Source organism: Lathyrus oleraceus, chromosome 6 (assembly GCF_024323335.1).
Source record: "Lathyrus oleraceus cultivar Zhongwan6 chromosome 6, CAAS_Psat_ZW6_1.0, whole genome shotgun sequence".
NCBI classification, from domain to species: Eukaryota; Viridiplantae; Streptophyta; class Magnoliopsida; order Fabales; family Fabaceae; genus Lathyrus; species Lathyrus oleraceus.
This window is the reverse complement of record NC_066584.1, coordinates 141,099,113-141,111,097: the sequence shown is the minus strand read 5'-3', so window position 1 is coordinate 141,111,097 and position 11,985 is coordinate 141,099,113.

Sequence of the window (11,985 nt, the reverse complement as noted above, 5' to 3'; positions counted from 1 at the left end):
AAAGACCACAACATGGATTTACATATTTCTATAAACTGCAAGGACGACGCCATGTCCAACGTACTGGTGGACACTGGGTCATCTCTAAATGTATTGCCCAAGACCACTCTTTCAAGATTTTCATATCAGGGGCTTCCCATGAGGCAGAGTGGTGTTGTTGTGAAAGCTTTCGATGGGTCACGCAGGACCGTGATTAGGGAAGTTGATCTCCCAATCAAGATTGGACCAAGTGATTTCCAAATCACCTTTCAGGTTATGGATATCCACCCATCTTATAGCTGTCTCCTTCGTAGACCATGGATTCACGAGGCTGGCGCCGTGACATCCACCCTACACCAGAAGCTGAAATTCGTCAAGAATAAGAAACTGGTTGTGGTAGGGGGAGAAAAGGCTTTCCTAGTTAGCCACCTGTCTTCTTTCTCATATATTGATGCCGAGGATGAAGTTGGAATGCCTTTCCAAGCTTTGTCTATAGCTGAGCCGATTGAGAAGAAGTCCCTTTCATTTGCTTCCTATCGAGATGCGAAACTGGCCATTGAATGTGGTGTGGTTGCTGGGTTAGGGAAGATGATTGAGCTTGAAGACAACAAGTCCCAGGTTGGAACTGGCTATTCTTCTGGGGCATTCAACGAGCAAGGGCTATTCAAGAGTGGAGGTTTCATCCACGCCAATCAGACTGAAGAAACTGCTGCTATTCTGGAAGAGGATGCAGAGGATTTGAGCAACTTCGTCATCCCTAGTGGTGTCTGCCACAATTGGGTTGCTGTGGATGTTCCTACGGTCATTCATAAGTCAGCGTAATTTGTTCACTTTGTTCAAAAACCCTTCTCCCATGCCAAAAGGAGAAGTGATGACATTGTTGGCATCATATATACAATGATATTTCATTCAATAATGCATTGTTAAACATTTGTTTTTCCATTTGTTTTCACTTTTTGCTTTTGCATGAAATCGGTGATCACAAAAAACCCTAAAAACAAGAATAAAAGCAATCTTTTCATCTGCATAATGATTTGTTTGTTTAAATTCTAAAGCTTTTTATTATCCAAAATCATTATGCAGGTTGATTCTAAAACCCATTGAACATAATGATCCAACGCCATCTCCCAATTTTGAATTCCCTGTATTTGAAGCAGAGGAAGATGATGTTGAAGGGATTCCTGATGAGATTACCCGTCTCCTCGAGCACGAGAAAAAGATCATTCAGCCGCATCTCGAGAATCTGGAAACAGTAAACTTGGGGTCTGAAGATTGTGTTCGTATGGTGAAGATTGGGGCACTCCTTGAAGAGTCTATCAAGAAGGGGTTGATCAGTTTGCTACGAGAATATTCCGATATCTTTGCTTGGTCGTATGAAGACATGCCAGATCTAGATACAGATATTATGCAACATTTCCTGCCTTTGAAGCCTGAGTGCGTGCCTGTGAAGCAGAAGCTCAGAAGAACTCATCCAGATATGGCAGTGAAGATCAAAGAAGAAGTTCAAAAGCAAATTGATGCGGGGTTTCTGGTGACTTCTACATATCCTCAATGGGTGGCCAATATTGTGCCTGTGCCTAAGAAAGACGGAAAAGTCCGTATGTGTGTTGATTACAGAGATTTGAATAAAGCTAGTCTGAAAGATGATTTCCCTCTACCACACATTGACATGTTGGTAGACAATACAGCTAAATTCAAAGTCTTCTCGTTTATGGACAGATTTTCCGGATATAACCAGATCAAGATGGCACCCGAGGATATGGAGAAGACAACATTCATCACACCTTGGGGAACATTCTGTTATCAAGTGATGCCCTTCGGTTTGAAGAACGCCGGAGCCACGTATCAACGTGCTATGACTACCTTGTTTCATGATATGATGCACAAGGAGATAGAGGTCTATGTCGATGACATGATTGCTAAGTCTAGAACGGAAGTTGAACATGTTGAACATTTGTTGAAGCTTTTTCAGCGTTTGAAGAAGTACAAGCTTCGTCTGAATCCGAACAAATGTACATTTGGAGTCCGTTCTGGCAAGTTATTGGGTTTTGTTGTCAGCGAGAGAGGTATTGAGGTTGATCCTTTAAAGGTCAAAGCAACACAAGAGATGTCGGCGCCTAAAACTGAGAAGCAAGTCCGAGGTTTTCTTGGCCGATTGAACTATATTTCCAGATTTATATCCCACATGACTGCCACATGTGCCCCGATATTCAAGCTCCTCCGGAAAGATCAGTCTCATGATTGGACCGAGGATTTCCAGAAAGCTTTCGACAATATCAAAGAGTATCTGTCTGAACCTCCGATTTTGTCTCCGCTTGTAGAGGGAAGACCTCTGATCATGTATTTGACCGTTCTTGAAGACTCGATGGGTTGTGTACTCGGTCAACAAGACGAATCAGGGAAGAAAGAATCTGCTATCTACTACCTCAGTAAGAAGTTTACTGATTGTGAGTCTCGATACTCAATGCTTGAGAAGACGTGATGTGCTTTGGCTTGGGAGGATTGCCCGTTGGTATCCCGAATGGATCCAATCAAGTATATTTTCGAGAAGCCTGCTTTAACTGGGAGGATTGCCCGTTGGTAGATGTTGTTGTCTGAGTATGATATCGAGTATCGAGCTCAGAAAGCTATCAAAGGTAGTATCTTGGCTGACCATTTGGCACATCAGCCGATTGAAGATCATCAGTCTGTTCAGTACGACTTCCCAGACGAGGAGATTCTGTATTTAAAAATGAAAGATTATGATGAGCCTACACTTGACGAAGGTCCGGAACCTGGTTCCAGATGGACGATGGTGTTTGATGGCGCTGTAAATCAATATGGAAATGGAATTGGGGCAGTAATCATTACTCCTCATGGCACACATATTCCTTTTACAGCAAGGCTAACTTTCAAATGCACGAAAAATATGGCTGAGTACGAAGCTTGTATTATGGGATTGGAAGAATGCATTGATTTGAGAATCAAGCATCTTGATGTGTATGGTGATTCGGCCTTGGTTGTCAATCAGATCAAGGGTGAATGGGAGACAAATCAGCCGGGTCTCATCCCGTATAGAGATTATGCGAGGAGGATTTCAACGTTCTTTACTGAAGTTGACTTTCATCATATTCCTCGAGAAGATAATCAGATGGCAGATGCGCTTGCTACGCTTGCTTCGATGATTGTAGTCAAGTATTGGAATGAAGTTCCCAATATCACCGTGATGCGCTTGGACAGACCAGCTCACGTATTTGCAGTTGAAGAAGTGAAAGATGACAGGCCTTGGTATTTTGATATCAAGAATTTCCTTCAGAACCAGGTCTACCCGCCTGGAGCATCTGTGAAAGATAGGAAGACTCTGAGAAGGTTGTCAGGAAGTTTCTACCTCAGTGGTGAAGTGCTTTATAAAAGAAATTATGACATGGTTCTGCTCAGATGCGTGGATAGACACGAAGCAAACTTGTTGATGACTGAGGTCCATGAGGGTTCATTTGGTACTCATTCCAATGGACATGCCATGGCAAGAAAGATGTTGAGAGTAGGTTACTATTGGCTGACAATGGAGTATGACTACTGCAAATATGTGAAGAGATGCCACAAATGTCAGATTTATACGGACAAAATTCATATTACTCCGACACTTCTGAATGTGATTTCATCACCATGGCCTTTCTCTATATGGGGGATCGACATGATTGGCATGATTGAACCGAAAGCGTCCAACGGACACAGGTTTATTCTCGTAGCAATTGATTACTTCACCAAATGGGTTGAAGCCGCTTCGTATGCGAATGTGACCAGGCAGGTGGTCGTGAAGTTTATCAAAAATCAACTGATTTGCCGTTATGGTGTTCCAGATAAGATCATTACTAATAATGGATCTAATCTAAATAATAAGATGATGGAAGAGTTGTGCGCTGAGTTCAAGATTGCACACCATAACTCTTCTCCCTACAGACCCAAGATGAACGGGGTTGTTGAAGCTGCTAACAAGAATATCAAGAAGATTATCCAGAAGATGGTTGTTACGTACAAAGATTGGCATGAGATGCTGCCATTTGCTTTGCATGGATATCGTACATCTGTCCGCACTTCAACAGGGGCAACCCCCTTCTCTCTTGTTTACGGCATGGAGGCTGTTCTCCCAGTAGAGGTGGAGATCCCATCAATGAGAGTCTTGATGGAAGCCAAGTTGACTGATGCTGAATGGATTCAGAGTCGTTACGACCAATTGAATTTGATTGAAGAGAAGCGATTAACTACCATATGCCATGGTCAGTTATATCAGCAGAGAATGAAGAGAGCATTCGATAAGAAGGTCAAGCCTCGCGTGTTCCGAGAAGGTGACCTCGTGCTCAAGAAAGTTTTGTCTTTCGCGCCCGATTCCAGGGGCAAGTGGACTCCAAACTACGAGGGTCCATATGTTGTCAAGAGAGCCTTTTCAGGCGGAGCTTTGATGCTCACAACTATGGATGGGGAGGATTTCACTCGTCCTGTGAATTCAGATGCAGTCAAGAAATACTTTGCCTAAAAAAAGTATATGAAAAAAAACAGAATAGCTCGCTAAGTTGAAAACCCGAAAGGGCGGCTTAGGCAAAAATGAGCGTCTCGGTGGAAAACCCGAAAGGGTGATCCAGGCAAAAATTAGAGACATGAAAAAGAATTTGCATCCCGCTAGATTAAGTACCTCGCCCTGGGGCAATCAAGGCAAAAATTAGGGATTTGGCAAGTAACTGCATCCTGATAAGACTTTCTGTTCCGCAGCTATTTTTTCGTCAGAGATTCTCGATTCATCGTCCACTAAAGCTTCGAATACATCGAAATTCAAATTGGTAGAGAAAGGATCATTACGTTCAATGTAGCCCTCTTCCAATATATATCACTGATTTCAAACTTGTACAGATCTATGGAGTCTTGCCATTCGCAGACTACCATTCTATCAAATCAATTTGAGCTTTTATCCCATTATTTGCACTCTTATTTGTTTCAATTCAACAAATGTTTTGCATGTTTTAATTGATAAAATGTCATTGTTTTAAACAAACAAATTTTTCATAAAAATTGTTTTTAAACAAAGTGAACATTCACAATGATGAAAGGATACTCCAGAATATCTCAGTGCTCTCCCAAGGGTGGCATGATTTCCAACAGGATAAGACATTCGTTCATTATTCCTGGCATGTTTGTATCCTCTTTCTCCAGATCGTTGTTGGGGTTGCTCCCCAAGCAGAGCTTCTGTTGAGTATTGTTTGTGTTCCCAAAGCAGAGTGCTTGTTGGAAACTTCAGTTTTCCTCTCCTGCAACATTCTCTCCCCAGCATGGTCGTTTTCCTTTTGGAAGATTCAGTAGTTGGTGGGTTGACACCCCGTTACTTTGTCTTTTTCCCCGGTGAAGTCGCCAGCGGAGTTGTTGATATGATATTTCATCTATGATATCTCCCCATCAGAATGCTTGTTGAGGTTTTCACCTCCCCTGCCTTCAGCAGAGCAGTGAGTTCTTTCTTCCTCAGCAGTTGTGGTATTTTGTGAAGGTTCAATATTTGGTGGTTGATCCCCCAGCTCTCCTTCTCTTTCTCAGGCAAATCTCCAGTGGATTGGTTGCATGGTGGATTGCATCTGTGTTGATTCCTCCCCTGCAGAGACTTGGTGATTTCCTGATGTTTTGATCCCCAGTAGAGTGGATTGTATGGCAGGATCTACTTGTGTGATCTTTTCTCCCTCAGTGGGTTGTTCCCTAATGGAGTCGCTGACAGTATCCCCAGTAGAGTTGCTTGTGCGGCTAGATTCTACTTGTGTGTTCTGTTCTCTTCAGCAGTTCTTGCCTGTGCAGTGAACTCCTTGTTCTCAGATGAGAATGATAATCTCTTACAGAAGTCTCATGATTTCTCTGCATCCCCAACAGATTTGCTTCCGTGGCAGTTTCTGCCTGCTGTGAACTTTTGTTCCCTAGTTGGTTTGATTGTTGATCTATCGTTCAGAGATTTGGTGATTCCTTTGATATCTCTGATCTCTTGCTTCCCCGCAGATCTTTGCTTTTTAGCATTCAGATCTCCAGCAGATTGGCTTTCCTGTTGGATTTCTTATATTTTCCTCTGGAAGTGTAGTACCGGGCGTTTGTTACCTGGGCCTATTTGTGTTAGAAATGTCTGTTTCGTCAAGCATTCATCAAACATTAAATCACGCATATTCATGCATAATCATAAACATACAGATATTCATGTTGCATTTTTGCCATATATCTTTTGTTTATTGTCTCCTGCTATTGGTGATACAGATCTCTCCAGTAGATCTCCCCAAGCAGATGTCGGGTGTCTAATCTCTCAATATAGAGTCAGCCCTTAAGCAGAAAGTGTCTATCCTTTCCTGCCATTTCCCCACTGAGATACATCCTCGTGGATGACAGTTGTTTCCGTTCCCTCCCAACACACATAATGGGACGGGTTTTCCCTTTTGAGTTCTATCCTCATCAGGATGAGTCTTGATTCAAGTTCGCCTTTTTGGTTTGATCCTAAATTGGCCTTTTTTCAACTGTCTCTCGTGCTTCCCTGTTGTAACACCCCAAAATTTGCCCTCCTCATTCATGCATTCATTTAGCATTTCATATTGCATTTCATCATGTCAATCAGAATTAGATCCAAGAAACTTTAAAATAAAAAAAATAAATAATAATAAAAAAAATAATAAAAAATAATAATAATTTTTTACAAAAAAATAAATCATAATAATAATAATAATAAAATAAATAAAATATAACAAAAAATTTTGGATTTGGGTCTCTCTCATTTGAGCCCACAAAGCCATGAAATTCAGTCTATAAATACCAAGGCTTCACTTGAGAAAAAGGAAGAGAAGCAAAAATACTCTGAGGTTTCCTTGGAATAAAACCCTGAGGAAAAAGATAGTGAGAGAAGAGCTAACAAAGTTCAGAGCAACCTCCAAACCCTGAAGGGAACTCAACTGCACAGAATCACCTCTGCCTCACATAAATCCTAAAGGTTGTTTTGTAAACCTCACGGGTGCAACTCAATTTCAATCAAGCTCTCCAATCAGGTTTGCCCTATATCCATCATCTTTATGCCTTTAATTTGAATGCTCTAAATGTATGAGGTATTATGGGTGAATTTGATACCCTTTTGATGCATGTGTTTGACAAGAGGTTTAGGCCTCCTACCCTTGGTTGCTTTTTGTGAGCTTTTTTGTGAATTGAAAGAGCATGATTCATGTGGTTACATTTTGATTTGGGGGTAACCCTTGATTACCCTATTTTTTTTGTCTCTAACCTGTTTGTTGAGTTTTTGTGAGGGCTCACATGACTTTTACAGGGATAACTTGCGTGGTTTCCCACTTTATTTGTGGGATACCCCTTGGAGTTTCATTCTGATTACCTGTACTGACTCACCTTTCTTTGATGGCATTAGCTTGGGAGATCCCTGGGTTTCTTACTCCTTTAATTGATGTTACTTCGGATCTTTATCCGTGTGGTACTTTTACCTCTTTTTCGCATTTTATCGCTTTCTTAGCTGGAAGACCTCGATAGGAGGCATTTGTTTTCTTTTGTTTATTTACTTCTGAGCCCCTTGTTGGCACATTTACTTTATACATGTTTGTTTTGTATGTGTTCGTATCCCTGCAGGTAGCGCGGTTCCTTCGTCAAGGACTGCCTTTTTGCCCTTGAGCATCCCAAACCCTAAAACCCAAAGCAACACGTTAACTCCTTCTACTACAGGCGAGTAAGTCTCCAAAGGTCGAGCATCCGGTAGATTGCGTAGTAACGTCGTTCGTCCAAAACCCACTCCATAACCCCATAGTTAGCCGAACTACGTTTTGCTCTGATTCTTAGGCCAGATGAGATACGTAGGCATAAGACGCGATGTCTTGGCGAGCACAATTACCCTTAACCCCTAGGTAGCCGAGCTACGAAGACTCTGATTCTCATATTCAAATGAGATACGTATGCAGTGGATGCGACATCCGCGCGAGTCATTTTCATTTAACCCCCAGTTTTTTAGTAAATAACACATTAGATAAACCCACACCCTTTAGACAAGAACTACAGAAGTGGATCCCGTAGAGTACTACGGATGCGTAGGGGTGCTAATACCTTCCCTTCGCATAACCGACTCCCGAACCCAAGATTTGGTTGCAAGACCCCGTCTTGTCCTTTCCTTTTTCAGGTTTACTTCGAGTGTTTCCTTTCCCTCCTTTGGGATGAATAACGCACGGTGGCGACTCTTCTGTCATTTTCTTTCGCCGGTTGTTTTTTCACGCACTGTATTTTTCAGGTTGCGACAGCTGGCGACTCTGCTGGGGATTGAAAGAAGTTGACCTCTTGCTGGTCCATCTTCCCTAAGCGACTCCCTTCTAGCTTGTGTGATTTCTTGTTTATTGGGTGTTCATGCTTTTGTACCTTTATTTGCTTACCTGCTTGCATGCATCTATTGTATCTGTTGGATCTGTTTGTTTGTTTGTTGGGATGGGGTGTTCTATGAGAGATAAGCCCATTACCCAGGCTTGAGTGTACACACAGGTTTTAGAGTGGATAATCATGAGGCTTGCGTGGCGTGTTGCTACGTTAAGTCGTTCGTGAAGAACCACACCCAGACGAGGTTTCTTTTGGATATATTGTGTCTTACGGGTGTTCCGTAACGGCAGGATGTTCCTCTAGAAATCGTCGACTCTGGTGACCATTTCCCGAGAACTCAGTCGAGGCCTCTCCTCCGAGACGTGATTATGTTAGCTCTGGTGGGCGCATTCTCGCTGCTCAATCTGAGGATCCCGAGACTGGGAACTTGCTATTAGGATGTCCTGTTGAGGGGAGCCAATGGAGGTCTTTTGTCCCGTAATAATACCAAACCTTCAGTGGTAAACGTATTATTCGCGACTGAAGGGCTGAAGCTGACGAACTTCTGTTCTTAGAACCTACCAGTGAGGGGCGGGCTAAATTCAGGAAACCTTAACCTCCAACCAACCCGGTTTTCTGGAGCAGAGTTTTGGTCTTGTATTATATTCCTCAGTGAATTTCTCTCCAGGCAGTGCAACCTGACAGATGTTCAAGCGGATCCATCAATTCTGATTGACATGCCTTTGCATTGCATAACATCATCTGCATATTTGCATCCAATATCTCATGCTTATTCATTTGCAGGGTATTCCCTTTCAAAACGGGGGTGCCTTAAAACTGAACAAGCAGTGCATCGCATACCATGCATATTAACCCTTGTCTGTTTTGCAGGTGTCACCGCAGTGTCTAATGTTTGTTCCCTGTATCAGGCAGTTATTGGTCCCAAGCGAGTCCACAGGTACCCGACAAAGGAAAATCGTCCACAGCTAGCGATGGACCAAGTACAGAAAGAGCTGGCTGATATGCGTGAAAGGATGGATCAGTTCATGACATTGATGACTGGTATGGCAGAAGGCCAGGAAAAGCTGAGGGAATTGGTTGAGCAACCGAGACTCGATCCGGAGGTGGAAATACCAAATGCTAAGGGAAACCCTGGTAACCCTGGGAACGCTGATAACCCTGGGAACACTGGTAACGCGGGTAACGCAAATGCTGATGGAAACCCGGGTAATGTTGGCAACACAGGGAATGTTGGAAATGGTATTGGCGGAAGGTGCAATGTGAATCAAGGAATTCGGATTAACGGGCGCCCCGTTACTGAAGATTATCAGTATGATCAATTTTCTTTGCACGACGAGGCCCTCGAGACCACTCGCCGTATGGATGAGCTTGCTGAGAAGCTCAAATCTTTGGAGTCTCAAAATTCCTTAAGCTTTGATGTCACAAATCTTGGTCTGGTTCAGGGAGTAAGGATTCCTCACAAGTTCAAACCCCCTACTTTTGAGAAATACAACGGGGCTTCTTGCCCACGCACTCATCTCCAATCTTATCTAGGAAGGTTGGGAGCTCACACGGAAGATGAAAAGCTGTGGATGTACTATTTTGAAGACAGCCTAACTGGAGCTTCTCGTGAATGGTATTCTCATTTGTCTCGTACTACCATCAAGAGCTGGAAAGACTTAGCAGAGGCTTTTGTCAAGCAATATCAATACAACTTGGACATGACTCCAAATCGGACCTTGTTGCAAGGTATGTCTAAGACTGCCAAGGAAACCTTTAGAGAGTATGCTCAGCGTTGGAGACAGATTGTTGCGTCCGTCCAACCCCCTATGTCTGAAAGGGAGATGGCGGACATGTTCATGAACACTCTTCAAGGCAATTATATTGAGAGATTGGCTGCTTGCCCGTCAATCAGCTTTGCAGAGATAGTAATTGCTGGAGAAAGAATCGAGAGTCTGTTGAAGATGGGCCGAATTCAAGACAATAGTGCTTCCAACTCATCAGGTCCCAAGAGACCGTTTGCTGGTAACGGTCAGCGAAGAAAAGAAGGTGAGGCAAGCGTTGTGTATGCCGGCAGAGGCAGGGGTAGAGGACGCCCTAATTATTATCAAGATCAAGTGGCCGCGGTCACTATTCCAACACCTGTTCCTCAACCGCAATATCATCCGCAACAACAACCCAGGTACAACAATCAACAACAAGGAGGTAATCCGGGTCAGCAGAGACACTATCAACAACGTCCAAGGCAGACGGACCGGGTCATCGAGCCAATCCCAATGCCTTATTCAGTATTACTTCCCAAGCTGATTGACATGAATCTGGTTACGTTGAGAACTCTGGCCCCACCAATCGATCCCAATAATTTGCCTAGAGGTTATGATGTCAACCCCAGATGTGCTTTTCACTCCAACGCACCTGGCCATACTACAGATAATTGCAAGGCTCTCCAGTTAAAGGTACAAGATTTGAGAGATGCCCAGGCTATCAATTTTGCTCTGGTGCCTAATGCTATCCAGAACCCGATGCCGGCTCACGGCGGGCAGAGGATTAATGCTGTTGATAGTGGGGAAACTTTGAATTTGGTTTCTGATGTGACTAAGGTGAAGACTTCGCTATCGGTGGTTAAAGACCGACTTCTGAAAGGACAGATTTTCCCGGGCTGTGGGGAAGAATGCAGAAATTGTCAAGCTGCCGAAAACGAATGTGACAGTTTGAGAAGGGGTATTCAACAACTGATAGATGAAGGTTGTCTTCAGTTCGATCAGGCTCGTCCAGTGAAGAATGATGTATCGACGGTGACGTTTTATTTCACTCCTGAAGAAATATATGTTCCCGAGAGACTCGCTCCGACAACAATATATTTCCCAGAAAGTACAGAACCAGCAGCGGTGAACATCGAAAGTTCAGCACCAGTTGCAATTTACTCTGACAGCCCTCAACCGACTTTGGTTGGTCCGATCACCATCACAATACCAGGACCCATTCCGTATGAGAAAGATAGTGCTATCCCGTGGCACTATGGGGCTGATATCTACTGCTAGGGGCAGAAAGTTAACGAAGAAGACATTGACATTGGTAGCTCTGCTGTAGACAATGTTGGAGGGGTTGGTGGCTTCACTCGCAGTGGATGTCTATTTGCACCATCAACATTACGCGCGAATACTGAAGCCGAGGCAGCTGCCAAGGCTAAAGGGAAACAGATGGTCGCCGAAGAGGTTACTACTGAGGAAGATCCTTCTAAGACCGCATTCGAGAAAGAAATGGATGAGTTTATGAGGATTATCAAGAAAAGTGACTACAAGGTAGTCGACCAGCTAAATCAGACACCCTCAAAGATCTCCATTCTCTCACTATTGCTGTGCTCTGAGGCGCACAGAGCAGCCTTGTTGAAAGTACTGAATATGGCCTATGTTCCACCGGAGATAACTGTTAACCAGCTGGAGTCGGTAGTTTCCAATGTAAACGCTAGCCGGGGGCTAGGTTTCACCGATAATGACCTGACATCTGAGGGCAGGAATCACAACAAACCCTTGCATATCACAAGGGAGTGCAAAGGGGTGATGCTTTCCCATGTTTTGGTTGATACAGGCTCTTCTCTGAATGTTCTTCCAAAGAAAGCCTTAACGAAGTTGGATTGCGATGACACCATCCTGAGGCCAAGTAACTTAGTTGTGAGGGCTTTTG